Source organism: Pygoscelis adeliae, unplaced genomic scaffold (genome assembly GCF_000699105.1).
Source record: "Pygoscelis adeliae isolate BGI_AS28 unplaced genomic scaffold, ASM69910v1 Scaffold133, whole genome shotgun sequence".
NCBI classification, from domain to species: domain Eukaryota; kingdom Metazoa; phylum Chordata; class Aves; order Sphenisciformes; family Spheniscidae; genus Pygoscelis; species Pygoscelis adeliae.
Genome location: NW_008824475.1, coordinates 3,301,731 through 3,319,963, shown reverse-complemented (window position 1 = coordinate 3,319,963; position 18,233 = coordinate 3,301,731). Strand labels below are relative to the sequence as shown.

Genomic DNA, 18,233 nt, shown 5'->3' with positions numbered 1-18,233 from the left:
CCCCCCGGCCCCGCTTTCAGCGGCCGATCCCGCTCGCAGCGGGCGCTTCCCCCGCCGTGATGCTTTCCCAGCCTTAGAGACAGCGAGCTCCGGCTGAGGAGGAAAGTTTCGCCTCGGTAGCCAGGTGTTTTGGGGAAAGGGAGTTGCTGCCTGCCTGACGCTTCCTAAAGCTGTGGGTGAGAGTGGATTTGCAGCCGCGCGCTGAAGCGTTAATGGCTGTAATTACCAGGTCGTTCACGAGGACCAAAATGCTTAAATAATTTACAAAGCCTATCTGCGGTCTAATTTACACCACAGAGATTGCACTTATTGCAGCAGTTGCTCTGAATACACATAAATGTTAGTGAGCTTAGAATCTCACCCCAGTATGTTTTCATTGCCTTCCCCCCCTTGTATAATCACATGAAATTAATTCATTCATTCATTCAAGATGAGAGGCTCTAATTTGCCAGCCCAGCTGCTGCATAGCTCTGTCTGTAGAGAGCGTGACTGCCGTGAGACCTCTCAGAGCGAGGTGTGCCTTCAGGAGTGCCACAAGTGACTGGCTCTGATCTCGGCTGTGTTGGTGGAGATCGGTTCAGTGAAGCTCCGGTAGCCTAAAACTGGTGATGGTAGGGACTTCTTTACAGTCCTTGAGATAAAAGAAGGATAGCGCAGAGGAGAATCAAGGTCTTAAGTGAAAGAGTCTGTTTTGTTTATTTTATAAGACACATATGTAGCTTGAACTGAGGTCACTTTTCTTTGGGGAAATACTTTTTGGGTGATGGTAAAATGAGATACTTAACTCCTGGTGATTTCCATTACATCTTTCCGTATAAGATAATATTCTGAATGTTTCCTCAGCTACAGTGCGTGTTATCCAAGAATCTAGAGATAAATGAATGCTGATTCATGTAAATATAGAGCCAAGTCTGGAACAGGGAAATTCTGACTAGTTTGACAAAAAATGCTTTCTTTTCAACTTATTAACATGCAGATATGGTACACTATGACTTTTTTTATACTTTGAAATGTCTGCTAGTCTACTACAATTGAAGTTTTACAATGTGTTGCCAGTATTTGCGTTCTGCTCAGAAATACTTAAAATACTGTAAAGAAAATGAATTATATGAGCCACTCAGTCTTCCAGATCACCAAAAAAAGTGTGATTGATGTACTATCTGCCAGCAGTTTTGTGCATGTTGTTTTACAAGTGATACAGATTTATAGAATGCTTGACACAGTAGTTTCTGGGTGATACATTTCATTAGCTCCCTCCTGCAGAGAACATTACAGTTTCAGTTTGAAAATAGTCTGTATAAAATACAAAGTGCTAAGAAAGTTCCTAAGCTTCCATCTACTAAGCTTTATTAAGCACATAGTATATTATGCCGTTTTAGTGAACACTGGAACAACAAAGTACCAGTGGAACATGCTAATCATATACTACCTCTTTCTTGCTGCTGCAATTCGTCTAAATATCTGAATTATAAACTGTCAAAGTGTAGTTTATTTTCAGTGTAGAAGAATGACTTGCATGCTAAGTGTAGGAATGGGAAAGGATCACACCACACAAATGACTATTTTGCTTAATAAAAAAAGTTATTTAAGATTGTATTACAGAAATATGTTTTGAATTAACATTTTTCAAGGATATATTTTGATATACAATACATTAGAAGACCTATTAGTAGAAGAAAATGGCTTTGTTACACTTTTACTTGCAACAATCAAACCCAAAGAAGTACATGCTGAATTGCTCCATTATTTATCTAGTTTCTTACAAAACCAATTTCTCAGAGTCGATAGTTTTCCTGTGATAAATATTTAGTTTGTTATGAAGGTTAGTTTACCTGAGTAGTTTATAGCCAATATTCTAATGCCTTGTCTTTTTATTTTTAAATATGTAGAAAGTATTTGCATGCTTGTAAAGCATGCACGTAAGTTAAGGAAAGTGTCCAAGAAAAAAGTAAAGGTAGTGCTAAGTAACAGACTTTATAGGAGAGACTGTCAGGCACAAAACTTCTGTTACCGCTTTCCTATGGGTACTTGCCAGCTTGTTGCTGAGTGACATTTATATAGTTGTGTTCATGCTTTTGCATAATAGTGGAGACATTAAGACTTATTTGCATAGACAATATGTAGACTTTTCACATCTCAAACATTGACAGTGGAGCATTTCTCAGTTTATCAGGCAAAACACACGAGCATTTTTAACACCCAAACTACGTGGAGCTCTTGTTCAGCATGTTGTTTAGAGAGAAATGTGAAGCAGTTACAGATAAAGGGTTTTGATGTGGTGTATATCAGATTGTTTCATAATTCAGCTGTACATGCAAAATAGAACCAGTGGCATATTGACATGACTGTGATAGGGAAACTAGTTGAAATCTCTAAGGCTTCCTTTATTTACTCATTGGCAGTTCCCTTTGTTCTAAGGAGACATTAGAAGGTGTATAAAGTTTTAGAACAAATAAGTGGACACAGCAGAACGTACCTGCTCTAAGTTACTGGAGATGAGAGCAATACTAATTTCCCATTAGTGTAATTAGAATTGGTAATTGATACTTTCGTATATCTACAATACAGCAGTCAGGAAATAAAGTCTCTACTTAGGTGACCGACTGGTGTACCCCAGTGAATGCAAGTTGTTTTCATCCTAATTATTTGATATTTCCTTTTTAAGGTAATGCACTGAATTTCTTATATGAGTTCCCAAATACACCCTGTTTGATACAGTACTGTATAGGAGAACTTCAGTGGAGAAAACTACAATTTGTAACTCTCTTTCTTGACATCAGGTGTTTTATACAAAGTTTAAAACTAAATTCTGCATTCAGTAGACTTCTGACATTTCACGTCAGAAGTCACATGACTTTTTAGATCATCTGTCTAAAAAGTTTTCACTTTCTTAGAAGATCTTTCACAAGTTTTACTCCTATTCTTGTCTTATTTAGCATGGTATTACTCTGAAATATTCTTTTAGCCTCCTATTTATCAATTCTCTCCTATTCAGTAAAGCACTAACATATCTACTTAATGGCAAACAAATGTTTAAAACACTTAGTATTCCATAGGTCTTAATCACTTGCCAAAAGTTAAAGCTGTACAGAAGTGTTTTGCTGAACGGGGATGAGTTTAAGCAAGTGTTTTTCTGGATCACAGATTTAAAATCTGAACCCTCCAGGTGCTGCACATTGCCTGTGAAGAGCCTGGATACTACTAACTTCCAGCAAAGACAGCCAAAGATAGGGAAAGCTCAGTGCCTAAAAGGAATCACTTAGCAGCTTGGAGGGTTGCATCCTTAATCATAATTCTAATCATAGATTTTAATTGTAAACAATTGTTTATTTTCTCATGTTAGTTACAGTCTATCTTTATAATATACGTTGTTTTCTCTACTTTGTTTCACAGTGCAATATAGTGGCATATGAGCAGGATTATTTCACTGAAAATTTAATCCTGAATATAAGATTAGCATGTTAACAACCACTGTTTGAAGAACAGGCCTTTTAAACCCTGTTTATATGTTTACATTTTTTGGCCATTATACTCTCTTGGTTTCTTTTTTACTTGCTCTGCTCAACAAACAATGATTATTGACTACTTAAAACACCACACTAGTTGTGGTCGTGTTGGGTTGTTTGTTTGTTTGTTTTAAGAGATACCGATCACCATCGGTAGAATTAGCAGAACAAGTACAGGAACTTCTAAGCAGCATTATTTCTTTGCTCGGGGTGTTGGCTTCCTGGCCAATTCTGTAATCCTTTATGAATTATCCTTATGCCTGTTCTCATTGGAAATGTACTGTTTAGTGAAGAAAAATGTTTGTCATACCAGAGTGTGCTGACACACTAGCCAAATTAGATGCATTTCCTGTAAAGTCTTATTTCCATGAAAGTGAAATAAGTAGAAAATAATTTTTGAAAAAAATCTTTGTATGGTAGCCAGTTAATTTGTTTCATAACATTTCAAACGTTAATCAGTCTGTTGCAATGTAGAAGCATTTTGGCTAGTTGGTTGTCATGTATGTGAATTGTATCTATAAACTAAATGAGTCAATTTCCTCATAAATATGCACATATAACCAGCGGCCTTAATAGGACCCAAAATTCATCCATTAAGGGGGCAATCAGTTTAACTATGCAGGAAAGCATCATCTTTTTTCTTGCTTATGTATAGACACACACATAGGCTTATCTCAAAGACTGCTTTTTATAATCATAAAGCAAGTCTCAAGAATAAAGTTTTTACAACTTTCAGCTAAGCAAATGTCCTACAGTATAATAGTCATAAAAATAACAATGTTATGGTAACACTAAGTGCAATGCAGAGAAAAAATGGGAACATTGTCATTAAGTATAAACATTTACATTGGCAACTTCTTTCATACATTTAACTTTAATACTGTTTGGTGCAAAGTATACAGAAGTATATTTTAATTTTCTGTTCTCAATTTGCATTATATTAAATACTTTACAATTAGTTTTTAAAAGTGACCCACATTTGACCTTCAGTAACAAATTATGATGAAAGAGGGGCTAATTAAACATGAAATAGATGGATTGTTGATGCTTTAATTATCTTTATTTAACTCAAAGTGTTCCACTGATGAGTGCAGCCTTTATTTTTTTCTTCTTCAGTAAAATCATCCTGTACAGTGCACAAATGACTAAGTTACCACTTGAATCATTCTGCACTCCCAGGAGATGTACAGAGCCAAAAGGGACAGGATCTGAGTAAAGGAGGATTCATGCTCTGAATAAGTAAAGAACTGTACTATTATAGGCAAGGGGTAGCAAGAAACATCTTTAAAAGGATAGAATCTGATTTATCAACTCAGACAGCTCTCTGGCATTGTACATACTGATATGAACCTAGGTTATAACCATGGTTAGCAGTTTGGCTATTGCTGTGTCAGTCTGTACTGTAGCAGAGTATTTCCGAGTGTGCTGCTGCTTCTCTCTCTCTCTTTTTTTTTTTTTAAATGTTTATTTGCCCTTTTTTCTAGTATTTGGGATATTTGCTAGTTTGACCAACTGTCAGCTGTGTTTCAGAGAAATACCTGTCCTGCAGCTTCAGGCATATTTTCCTTTAAGGATTTTCTTTCAAGTTTTAGAAGGCTTATATAGTTAGTGACCTGCTGGGCTATGTTGAGATGTAAAACTTATCAAATTGGTTTTGCATTAAAATAGAAAAGAAAATCAATAGACTTCAGAAGTAGTTAGCATTGTGCTTATGAGTTAATTAACTAAATCCTTCACAAGCATTGTGAACTTTTTGCTATATTTGCTGAACATTTTAGTATTTAATTACTGATCTTAACAGGACACATAATTTTCATTTTCTTTGACTATATATACAGGAAATATTGATACAGACATATGAGTAATTCAGTACAGTATTTAGCAGGCTGCTTTTCTAAGTTTTCTAAGCAAGCTTGCTTCCAACAGATATTTAGAAACTGTTAAAGCTGCAAAACAATTTCCTTTTTTCAGTCTTAGGCTGCATGTAATATGTTCCATGTAATTTATGTTCTACATTACCCCATTTTTTTTTTATTTATTGCATTTTTAGGTGTTTTTATCTCACTGTGTGCTCAGGCAATGCTATTTTTGTATTTTTCTCCCCTGATTTTTCTTTCCTAGAAGAGTAGATTTGTTGTCTGTCTGTTATCAGATTTTGGACTTTGCTAGCATATACTAGATATTCATTTTAATCAATAATCAAAACTAGAAAAAAATAGACCAACAGTTACTATCCAGACTCAAAATAAAGTTTTTACTTATTATTATTTTTGTATATACATTTGCATTATTTCAATTTTTGAATCCAGATTGTAAAAGAAAACTCTGACATTCGTATGGGTGTATGTCAAGTTTACTGACTGTGCAGATTAATTAAAAGTGTTTTGGTAATGTAGACTGTGCAATTCAAGTTATTCTAACAGTGTACGCTGCATGACCCACTAGCACTATAAGGAGAACATTTAAAATACTGTTATTAAAAATATTTTAATTTTTTTTCAGTTGATCTCACAATACCCAGTCCTATCAAGCCTTCCTAGCTTCCTATCCTACAAAATACATGTCGCTAGGTTAAATAGTAAAAATGAAATTCACTTATATCCTGTATCTTTTCATGTTTTTTCTTATTCGTGCTAAGTTGCACAGTTTGAAATTTTTAAACCTTAATTAAATGTAAGTAAAAATAATTTGTGAATCTAAGGCCTGAGTAAAACAGCAGACGAGATAAAATTACAGGGTCCCTTTGACTTCTATGAAAAAAATGTCTAAGGAGAGGGGAGAGAACATACACATAGTATAAAAAAGCTAGGACTGGCTTACTGTCTTCCATATACTTCAGGCAACAGAGACTTCCCAAGCTCACTTTTATTTTGCTGTTGTGGATGACAAAATGTGACACTAATGCTGGAGTAACTAAGGTTAGTTGGGGCATCTAAAATGGGATTTACAACAACAGAAGATGACAAACGAGGATTAAAAACTTATTCATTTCTTATTTTAGTGCAGTTTCCTCTATAAATATTTAACTGAGGGCAGGTTATGAACAGATAAAAAATCTCAAAACATGATTATACTGAAGTACCTGTTAGTCAAGTTCCTGAATGATGTCAGTGACACACATTGGAGTTGTCCAACTGTGTGGAACTGTGTTTAACATGAGTCGTTTGCTCATTCTTATGTGCCCATTTTCACCGACAAGAGTTATAAAATTACAATTAAGAGCAACTTTTGACTGTATTGAAAAAATAGGGAATAAGTTTGATATATAACATGTATGAGCAGTGTGGAGGAACAACCTTATTATTTTTTTGTGGAAGGAGGAGATAGGAAAACAAAAGTTTTGGTTTTTACAAGTTTGAACAGAAATAAGATTCTGGCCACATTTAAAACTGAAAGGTATGTAAAAATTATGTGCTTTCTTTTTTTATTATTTATATCAGTCAAACAAGCCTCTCAGGTAACACAGCTATTTTGCAATCATTAGCTTATAAAATGCTGCAGCATAACCCCAAAAGTATAGTTTAATTTTACTCAGAGTGGATCACAAATGACAAAATTATTAGAAGCTGAAGAAAAGCGTTATGTATGTCTTTCAAAACTTAATTTACCTTATTAACTACTGACAAGAGTGATTATATTTTTTTAAAGGCAAATGTTCTGTCAGGTGGGATTTTGTTAAAGATTTTATGTTCTGAATCAAACAACCTAATGGCTGAGCTTGTAATCCTTGAATGAAAGAAATGTATTGTTGCAAGTAGAATTCGTGGAGTATTAGGAAGCGATAAAATTAATATTTATCAAAGTATTTGATATAGGGTCTTTTATTATCTACAGATAATATAAAGTCAAATTATAGATACTGTAAGTCAATTTTTTAAGGCTAGGTAGAGGAGGTAGGTACTAGCTGACATGCTGAAAATCACTCACAGAATATGTGGTAGAACTAGAATACAGAAATACTGATTCCATCTGCCAAAAATTTAGAGAGAATTTTATCTTGCAGCCTTGTCTGAACAAATTCCTTTATGGTACCACATTGTAAGTAACAAAATATTTGTCACCTGACAGGATAAAGATTCCTGCATTACATGGTCACATGATGATTGTGGAGAATCCTCCATAAACTCCCTGAAAAGTAGTTTCTTGATGGGGGTTGTGGCCAGGAAATGCATGTCTTTTGTGGTATGTGCCAAATGTTTTCTCTGTGGTCGCGCTTCACAGAGAGAAGCAGGAGGGGTTGCCATAATTTATTCTGTCTGTCCATGTATAGATGTCAAGGACTTTCCAGCCCTGGAGCAGTGTAAAATATGAGAAGTAGCCCCTACTTCCTTTGGATACCAAATCCATGTGAGGCAGAATTGCTTTAACACATTCTCAGAGACTTATCCTTGGGGAAAATATCCTTTATCAGGACAATACTTTTACAGGGATACAACTTGATGTAGAATTGCATTTCTGAGTTCAGTGTTATGTTGAAAAATGAACTAAAGGAAATTATGGAGACATTCACAGTGTTCTGGATGTGATTCTAAACATATTCATCCTAGTATCACTTTAGACACCCTAAATTTTCTGAGATGTCTGCACAGAGTTGCACAGACAGGCGTATGACGCAAGACCTGGTTGTCTTCTGGGACACTCTTCTGTAGCTGCAGCTCAAGGCCAAACAAAAAAGCAATCACTAAATCCTTTGGTTTACTTAAAGAAACAATAATTAAAATGAAATTAAGCACTCTGTGAATGTAATGCATTTTGGCAAGGTTGATAATGATTTTTCCAGTAATAACTTAAGCATAATTTTCAAATGTGTGTGCCATAAACATGCCTATTAATAGAATGTGCATGTGCAGATATATGTTCACATATATACTGATGTTAGGTTAACAAGTTATTTTTGAATTGACACAAACTGTTTCTGTTTTCACAGAAACAATATTGACAGCAGTTAGCTTAACTGAATTTCCATTCATCTTCAGACCTCTCAGGCTGATGTTTATCTCATGTTAGGTGAAACTACAGGTAGTTCCACAAAAGTCAATCAAATTTAACTAAAACCAATTGCTATAAGTTAAGTCAGGTGATATAATATTCAGAGACTGCTTTATAGTAAAACAAAATATAGATACAGAAGACCAGTTTATCAGTTTGGATGTTATTCATCAAATCTCCCGCGTTTAACTTATTAGTATGTATATATGTATAATTTGCAAAATAACAGAGTAGGTTTTCATCATGTATTACATCCAAATGTAAAATTATCTTTGTAACAGGCTCTGGGAATGATGTGGCTTTAATGACATATCAAAAAGTACGATTTTAGTATTAAACACATTCTTACTCAAACTAATGGTACAGCAAGAGTATGTATGGCACGCTATCTTTGTTCAGTTACCTGATAGGTCACAGTGTTTATTCATGGAGTTATGTGTTACCCTTTGTAGGCATACTTATGAGAAAGGCTTGGCCTGAAAATTCATATCCACTTTATAATGCAAAACTTTGTCTCTCAGATGATATCTGGCCATTTGCTTAGGCAAGTCTGATTAATTTATTTGGGAGTCCTTTTTTAAACACTATATTTAACAAGAGAAAATACTTCACTAGCTTGCAAGCTTTCTAAAGATGAAAGACAGAAACAGAAATATAGATAATAAAACAGCAGCAAATTAAAATATTAGTTACTTCACCTGGCCCCAACATTTTCTCAGTGATATTTTAAGTCTCTGTTTTATCACCTTTACTGTTCACAACTTTATGCTGGTTTCAACATCCATTTGGTCTCATTCTCCATCATGTCACTCCTGTTCTAAGTGAAGTTACATTGTCATAAAATTTGAGTAATGAAATGGTGAATCAATTTCCTTATCTCCATCCATGTGTTCTAAATTGGTTATAACGACATAACGTGTGCCTTGCGTGATAGTGAGAGAGTATATCCATCATTCTGTTGAATCAGAAAAATGCTATTTTCAATGAGCATGTAATTATGTTCCAGTTGCAGCACAAGTTTACAGAAGGACAGTAATTGATTTATTTGAGAGAGAAGTATTTGTTTCATTTTCAAGTGATGTTGTGAGTTCTTTTACAGAAGGAATAATTGCACTGGAAACTGGAAATCTCTGCTTAATACAGGTCACTACATGCTCAGCCACTGAACCTCAGCCCAAATCTTGGGTAAGATCTGTCATGTAGATTTAGAAAATTCACTCAGAAGGCTCCTCTGACTATATACCGATGGTTTTATTCTGCTTCCTGCAACTTAAGAGCCTGAATCTATCACTTTGTTTTAATGGAGTTTTTCTGATAACGAATAAAATTCAGCTATTTCTAGAGCAGGTGTTAATACATATGAGTAAAAGTGACAGCAGTGGGTGTGAAACAGAGCAGTACCTGTTTTTGTGGTGGCTTTCAACTATGAGCATTTTTCCTAGAAATTACAACATGTAGTCTGGGTCATGTATTTTACCCAATTTATTACTATACACATATAAAATAGAATAGAATAACATATCTGAAATATCTAACAACAGTGCAGATGGAAGTAGTACTTTATAGGAATGACAAACAGCTACCACCGAGGTGCAGTAGGCGTTTCACCAGGATGTGGGTTTATGTAATGGGTGGGTTCATTCAGTAGCTTCAGACTTGACGCTGGCAGCTCCCTTGAGCAGGTACGAAACCAGTATAGGCTGGTGCAGCACAGTAACTCATCCTGTTTAAAACCTCCAAGTCCATATGTGGAATTGTATGTTACTAAAAAAATTGCTGCTTGAAGTATTTTTATGTGCTTTTTAAAATGAATTAAAAAAAAATACACAAAAGAGATTTAGTTTAGAAGTGAAGGAAACTTGTGTAACTGTTTGCAAAACGGCACTGCCTTTGTTGTTCTGTGTTTTGCAGAGATCACTGGACACTTTGTCCTATCTTTTTTTGTGCAACACCAGTTCTCTAAATATCTATTTATGAAATGTTGCTAGTATTCTGGATCTTTTTGGTTGTTCTTTAGTGCAGAAGAAAAGATAAGCAACAGTGTGAAATTCCTCTGTGCTGAATAAATTAAGGAGATTTTTGTCTTCATTATATTGCAAAATATTGTATCACTTATGTGACATTCAAGGACACTGGAGGATGTTATATTCAATTGGCCCTTCAGACACTGCTGAAAGAATTGAAAATTCATCTTGGACTTTCTAATACTGAATATTAGTGCACCTTTCTAAGAACCTTGAATGCTAAATTTATGTATTTTTTTCTTTACTAGTTCTTAATGAAATATATAAAGTGACAGAACTATTCAAATTATACAGTAAACTTTCTGGAGAATTAATGTTACAGAAATATGAAAGGACTGGCTAAAGCGTCATTTTATCAAATGTTTCTAAAAGGCTTTATGTATTTATAAAACTTCATGATCTACTATTGATGCAAATTACTAAGGATAAAAGAAAATCCATCTTTTATAAAAGAAAAAAAAAAATTAAATAAGTCCAAGGATTTGAAAGACTTAGCATTAAGGACTAAGAATTCATACTTTGTGATGGGCTTATAGTAATTGACAGTAGAAAAGATTTCTTTTTAGCATTCACAATGTGTGTTTTTTTTAATCGAATGAAAATTACTTTGCCATAAAAGCTTCTCATGTAACATATCCTGTTGCATTTCATAATTTCATATTCTTCACTGAAATGTCTTAATTAAAATATGACCTACACCATTTCATGTCGCGTTGGGCATTACTAGTTTTGTTATTATTACCCTTACATTTAATCAAATTGTCTGTAGCTAAATAAATAGCATTTCATCAAGAGCTGTTGGTTTTCAATCAGCTAGGAAACAGATTACTGGCATGAGAACAGATCTAAGGCTAGTGTCTCCGATCTGCAACTAATTGTACGCTGATAATAGTACTGCCCACAAGCAAATCTTACTCGCTGTCCTGATCTATGATAGATTTTCCTGTACGTTAATATTAAATCAGATGGAGACATTTTGTAATACCATTACAGTTACTATCTTTAACCTTTCCTTTTTAATTTGAAATATATGCTGTTTGGAGATACTATCTCAGTGTTTCATTTCTGAAAAGAAATGAAGAAAAGAAAAACCTCAAGGAAAACATAATAGCCATGCTTTTTTCTTTAGCTTCTCCTCTTAAAATGGTCACTTCTATAGGAGATAAAGTACTGTTGATATTTAAATAAGTGTTTACCTGTAAAATCACCTATTCTACTGCTTGGGTCAGAGGGGAGAGGAACGTGTCTGACAAATGGGAGCAGGAACTAGTGCTTCACTCTAGCTTGGTGGTGTGTGGGCTAGCTGTTGTGAGTGCGGGTCCCAGAGTACTCTCTGGATCAGTTGCAGACCACATACTAACCACATACCAGATTACTGCATTAAGACATTATAAACATTCACGTTTTTGCAGTGTGAAGGTGATGAAGGTGACTACTGGAGTATGTAGGAGCTCTTGTATTGTACCAAGACTCCATCATTTCAGGCTCTTTACAAATGCAGAACATACTGTAAAAGGTGCTTTTAAAAAATACATAGAGGGTAGAATAACACATAGTATAGTCAGCACATTATAGTCCACTGAAAGAAAGCTGTCTTCTAGCCTGTGTACATTATTCTTGTGAAATGATTCCAACAGTTTGAAATCTGTTTTTTCACCTTGCTAGTTATGCAAACAGCTCTTCACTTTTTCACTAAAGCAAGTGGGAATTGTTCACTGTCACAAATAATAAATAACAAGAGTACCCGATCTGCACAGCATGGAAGTGATAAAAACACATGCTTATGAGTGCTTGAGATTTCACAGCTATTAATTCTGAACTTTTTGATTGCAGTTCTGTTTTACAAGAGTGAATGCTGTTAGGGCATCAGTACAATGTGACAGTGAAAGATTATGACAACATGCATTTATCATTATGAGCTTGATAAATTCAGTGTAAGAGATGGTCAGAAAATGCCCCTAAACCTGAAGTCATAAAATGCATCTTGCCTTTACTGAAAATTTAACATTTTTTTATTATTCCTAATAATCTTTAATACTAATTTAATACTAACATGAATATGTTTGGGAAGGTTTCATTGTACATAATTAAATGTAGAGGACTTATCAATGTTAGTGAATTTCTTAACATGTACATTGAGGGACACTAGGAGTTTATGTGCAGAATGCTATTGTGTATACAACATGTATTCACACACAGAAAGGTCCTTTACAAAAGGTCAATAAATACCACAGTACATTTGGGATTAAAAAAGTTAGAAGGACTCTTCAGGCTTTGACTTTTTTTTTTTTTTTAATTTTTGTTTTAAAGGCACCTTAGCATTTAAAGTCTAAATTACAAGTTTTGCCTAAGAGTATAGTCCCCAACTACTTCTATGTAAATCAAAATGTGATAGATCATGTCTTCCATTTTGAGATTGCAGTATTCACAGTGTGGTAGGAGTGTTTCAAATCAGAAGCCACATTTTTGGCTTATGGTTAGAAACAGGGATTTCAGAAATAGGCATAATTCTGAAGCTGTGTACCATAAGACAGCAGAACACAAAGAATCTGAATGCTGAATCTAATCTATAGTATTTCTGTTCAAATTTCATAGTCATAACAGAGAAAAGAAAGCCTATGACACACAGTAGAAAAAGTCCTGAATAATGGAAGCGACTGAGTAAGAACATGTCTAGAAATGTTAGCACCTCATTTTTTTATCTGTATTGTTCTAGGGAAGCCATCTCCAGCCTTTCTAAAATCCTCACTGAGCTGGTAATTTGTTTCACATTTTCAGAATACCATCAAAGCCGTGCTAATCTGGACCAAGGGCATGCCTCAGAGTCCTGGAATCTCTGAAGAAAACATTTTGCTGTCTTTCCTATTTTTGACATAATAAAGTTTCACCTTAAACTTTTTAAAAACATACGGGGAGGATAGTTTTTTTATTTACAAGGCAGGTGTTGCAGGTTGCAATCAACAGTTTATAGTTCATCACAAGATTAAAAAGAAAGAATTGCACATTCAAGAGGCATATGCTGTCAGTGAATATCTAGCTCAATAGTTAGGCAATATGACTACTGACTGCAATAAGTTTCTGATAGATTGTAGTGTGTATCCCGTGTTTAAGGCATTGTAAGCTTGTAATCTGGAGGAGGAAAAAGAAATATCTCATGAGAAAAGAAATCCAGCTTCTAGTAAGTACATCCTTCTGCCTACCACTTTTTTTTCCTGTACTGGAAAACTGCAGGTATTTGTTTTGTCTCCCAAAGAAAAGACTTAGCACTTAAGCAAGACTTTTCTCATAGAAAAGGAGAACAGTTAGCGTTCTGTCTTCTTCTTTTTTCTTTCTTTGTTTCTTTCTTTACCCCTAGAATTTTCTTTGGAACTCGGAAAGAAGAGCTATTTTTTAATCATTCTAGCACTCTAGTTTCTGGCAAAGTCTTTTATTAAATAATTGAAAAAATATTTTGGGATAATTTTGTCAAGTAAAACTGATGCTCTCGACCTCTCCCTCAAAAGCAGTGCAGTTTTAAGACACTGGGGGATATAGATAGGAAAATTGCATCTTTCTATGCTTTTAGGACTGCCTACTTTTTTTTCTATGCTTATATTTGGAATGATTTTGAAGGGACTCTTACAAGAAGCATAGGCTAGCTAACTAATATGAAGAAATAAACGAATAAAACAAAGAGAACCTGTGATGGAAATAATTGTCCCAAAATTTTTTCTCCCCAGTTTTTCTTTTATTTAAACATAAAGATTCTGATGAAATAAATTAATCTAGTGAACCTTAAAATAATCACTTATATGTTGGCTTTATGAAGAGCTGTTTTGAGAGCCAAATAAAGTCAATCTGTTAAATTGGTTTTTTGGAGGAAGGACTGTTCTTGAGGAGGCAGTAGAATATATATACTGACATACATGGGAATTTTACTTACATATAGAGTACCTTGGAGTCCTATAGTATTTGTATTCAAATCCCAGTTATTGTGCTCTGAGTTTTCAGTCTTACCTTCACAGTGACAGCGTGAAGATTTCTAGATTTTCATTTCAGTCTCTGTTCTTCCCACCAAACCAGTTTGTTTTTCTAATATAATAGGAGTCAGGTACTGCTGTGCACTAAGGGTCAAACATTAAGAAAATGTGGAGACTGAACATTATTTAAATTTTATTCTTTCTTCTGGATTGCAGAAAGTGTTGGAGATCCAGAAGTATGTTACTATTAGTTTCTTGATGGTGTTGTTCTGTTGTTGTTTTTTTTTTTTTTTTAAATAATTAACTTCTGCCATAAAACCTTAAATGTTTGAGGGTCTGAGCATATATGGTGAAAGGTAAGACAGTGAAGACAGGAAAGATCTTCATTTACAGAATTTCCCTGTCCTATAGAATAGCAGTACGTGTCTGTATGATATTTTGGGCACTGTTTTCCAAAAGAGGGGTCTTTTCTCTACTATAATAACGACAAAACCAAACCAACCCCCCCAAAAAAAACCAACCCACACCTATAGAATAGCAGTACGTGTCTGTATGATATTTTGGGCACTGTTTTCCAAAAGAGGGGTCTTTACTATAATAATGACAAAACCAAACCAACCCCCCCCAAAAAAAACAACCCACAACGCAAAACAACAAATGTTCCCCAAATCAGGTCGATTTCTTTTTCCATGAATCAACACCCCAAGTTAAATTCAGAATCAGTCTGGCAAACACCTATGGCTGACCTATGCTGTAAAGAGTAAACAGAGGAAATGTCAGTTTTATGACTAATCCTCTGTTTTTCATGAAACCTTTTCTTTCTAAAAGAAGCTTAAGTGTTTCAAGTGCAAACGAAATAGTGCCCATCTTCTCTACTTTTCCATAATTCAAGAGCTAGGAAGCCTGATTTGTGAGAAGCTTATTCTGTGACTTTGTGTGTAATTGACAGTGAAGGGGGAAAATGAGGCAATGTTACGCCTTTGCTAGCTCTTTTTAAAGGAAGGAATATACTTACTCATTAATGATCCAAGCTATGAATAGATTCATGGTTTATAGCACAGCCTTAGAGTGGGTTAAGAGAATTTAAGGGTTTATCACACAGCCTTAAAGGGGGCTAAGAGAATATAAAAGAAAGATGTTCAGACTGGAAAGTTCTGGGTAAACATTTACCTGTCTTCTTGGCAGTTCATTATTAAATTATGTGTTGGCATTTTGCAAGCACAGAAAGAAAAGAAAGGTACAGGCAAAGGAATAGAAACACACTGATGACCTATTGTTAGAGTTTAAGTAGAATAAATGATTATCATCTGAAGTACGGAGCAGAGGTAATAAAAACCATTGCAAACTACTATCCACAGTGCATAGTATCCAGTAATACAATTTAGTTCATTACATTACTGCATGATGTAGTACTGCATGATGCAGTATTATTATACTCTCTCTTTGTCCTGGGCTTAAACTTGTTCTTGGACTAGTTCTAAACAGTAGATGTTTCACAATGACCTGCAAATGAATCCATTGTTAAAAGGGTGCTCTCATGAGTGGCCTTTAACATAGGTTCAGATCTGTCTTATTCTAGACATGCACTCAATATTATACTTTTGGGTTCTTGTCCATAAGGAGTGGATAAGAGCATGGTTTTGCTTCACAAGGATGTTATGAGTTCAGACAGAGGTCGGTAATGGAACCAGTGTTCTTGCTGAGTGCAGAATTTTGTTCACACTCCGGATCTTAGACTGCAAGTCAGAGTCCAAGTGCTGTGAGAGTCAGGTTCCCTGATCTGGTTGTGCTGTCATACATCCTGAGGGAAGTGCAAGCAAGCACAATTTGTAAGGTTACTATATTCAGCTTTTAGAAATGTTAGGGTGCTTTTTGTAAGACAGTTTGAAATTACTCTGATGAGATGATGTATCATATATATGTTTATAGAGATGGCTTACAATAAAATAGTTTATGAAGTGTAATAGATTTCAACATCTTAACAGAGTTTAAATTTGGTTCTCTTGTGAACACCGTGTCTGTTATTAAATTCCTTACATTTTCCTCCTGTTTACTACATCGGAATTAAATTCCTATTTACTGATTTATGTTGATAGTAAGATAATAGATCTCTACATTCTCAATCTATATTTAATTATTAAATTATAGTAGATGTTTCAGCCTAATATTAGAGCATAGTGGTCTTATTTAGCACTATTAAAATAAGCTCAACTTCATGCACATTGACTGTACGGGGATAAGGTTTTCAAAAGTTTCCTGTACTAGTCTAACTCTGTTCCCTGCAAAGATTTAATTAACTGGGGAAGAATTACGCTTAACTCATTTGTATGAATATGTTTTCATCAACAGAACTATTGTTAGATCCCTATATGTACATTAGGTTGAGTTCTCAAGGTAAGAATGAGGTACACATGACAATTTTAATGAAGAATCATATTTTTTAAAGTTTGTTACTTAAAGGTGTAGTTTGGCCCTTAGGCCAATTTGTCTCACCTCAGCTTGCTTGTCATCTAGCACAAGTTACCTGTCTAGGGCCACTTCAAAAGAAAAGAGATAGATACCTTCAGAAGTCAAGCTATTCCATCTACTTTAGGTATGTACTCTCTCCTGGACCTCTCTCTCCATTGATCATAGAAGAAGAGTAGCTTAGGTGGCTTCTAAGTCACTGAATTGGAATGAAAGTCCAGCTGTACTGTGATTTTTCAGAAGCAGACATCAGTTATGATTTTACTGGGTGAGTGTTATATTTCATCTGTACAAATGACTGTGCAGACCTATAATAAAAAAATATTTTAAGGTATTTCTGTACGTTTTGACTGTTGGAGCATGGACAAGTGGACAAGTGTATTTGGTCGTGGCAGCAGGTGGTGGGAACACAGGCAATAAGCCTGCTGAAGGAGTGCAGCTGTGCATCCTTCTGCCCTCTCACCTGTTGGCTGCATATGCTTTCTGGAAACGTGGGAAATGATTGGGGGAGTTGAGAAAGCAAGCAAAATGCAGGTGCTTTACAGATATTCTATCCAGATACCAGGTTATATCATTATTTCTAAAAACAATAATTAGCTCTTTACCATAGTTATTTTAAGTAAAAAGTGACAATGATGGAAGTGATAGCAGTGATGTGATGCTGTCCTGATACAAGAGGCTGTGAGATCATCGTCAAAATTTAGGCATGGTTTGCTTCCACCTGAGATTTGCAGAGAATTTTGATGCTTTGCTTTGTCCTCTTGCCCTAGGCAATCTTTAGAGCAAGTAAACATCAGAGTTAATTTAAAAAAAAACAAAAAAAAAAAAACAAAAAAAAAAAACAAGCCTTGTAGTATTTATTACATGTCATAAATAACATTGATGGATTTTGTTGTTTCTGTATTCAAGCCTAGAAAATGAGGAATATGCAAACTGAGATACTAGAAACTATTTATAGCCTTTCTAATAACTAAGATAACATGCAGCAGCCACAACTTTTTAAACTGTTTTATGTTTTGTCCTCTATTTGACATTTATCTAACAAATACGTCTTGCACTCTTCTAGTCAAGTGAAAATACCAGGTAGATTAATTTTATGTCATGATATACACATAAAAGTTGTATATAAGTATGCTGAAGACAGGGGGGTTATTTTGTTGTGATTGTAGGAACATTTGATTTTGATAATGCAGTGTTTCTTCTTTAATCATAATGTCAGTGCTGAAGATTATGAAAGAGGTTTGGTAAATTTACCTGTAAGTTGAATTTTTTCAGGAAGAAAAAGGGAA

General features: G+C 34.8%; 1 protein-coding gene across 1 annotated transcript in view; it reads left to right on the top strand.

The window, feature by feature from the left end:
* PCDH7 (protocadherin 7) overlaps positions 1 to 18,233 on the top strand; it is a 294,798-nt gene that overhangs the window by 3,764 nt on the left and 272,801 nt on the right. The gene's annotated exons all lie outside the window — the stretch shown is intronic.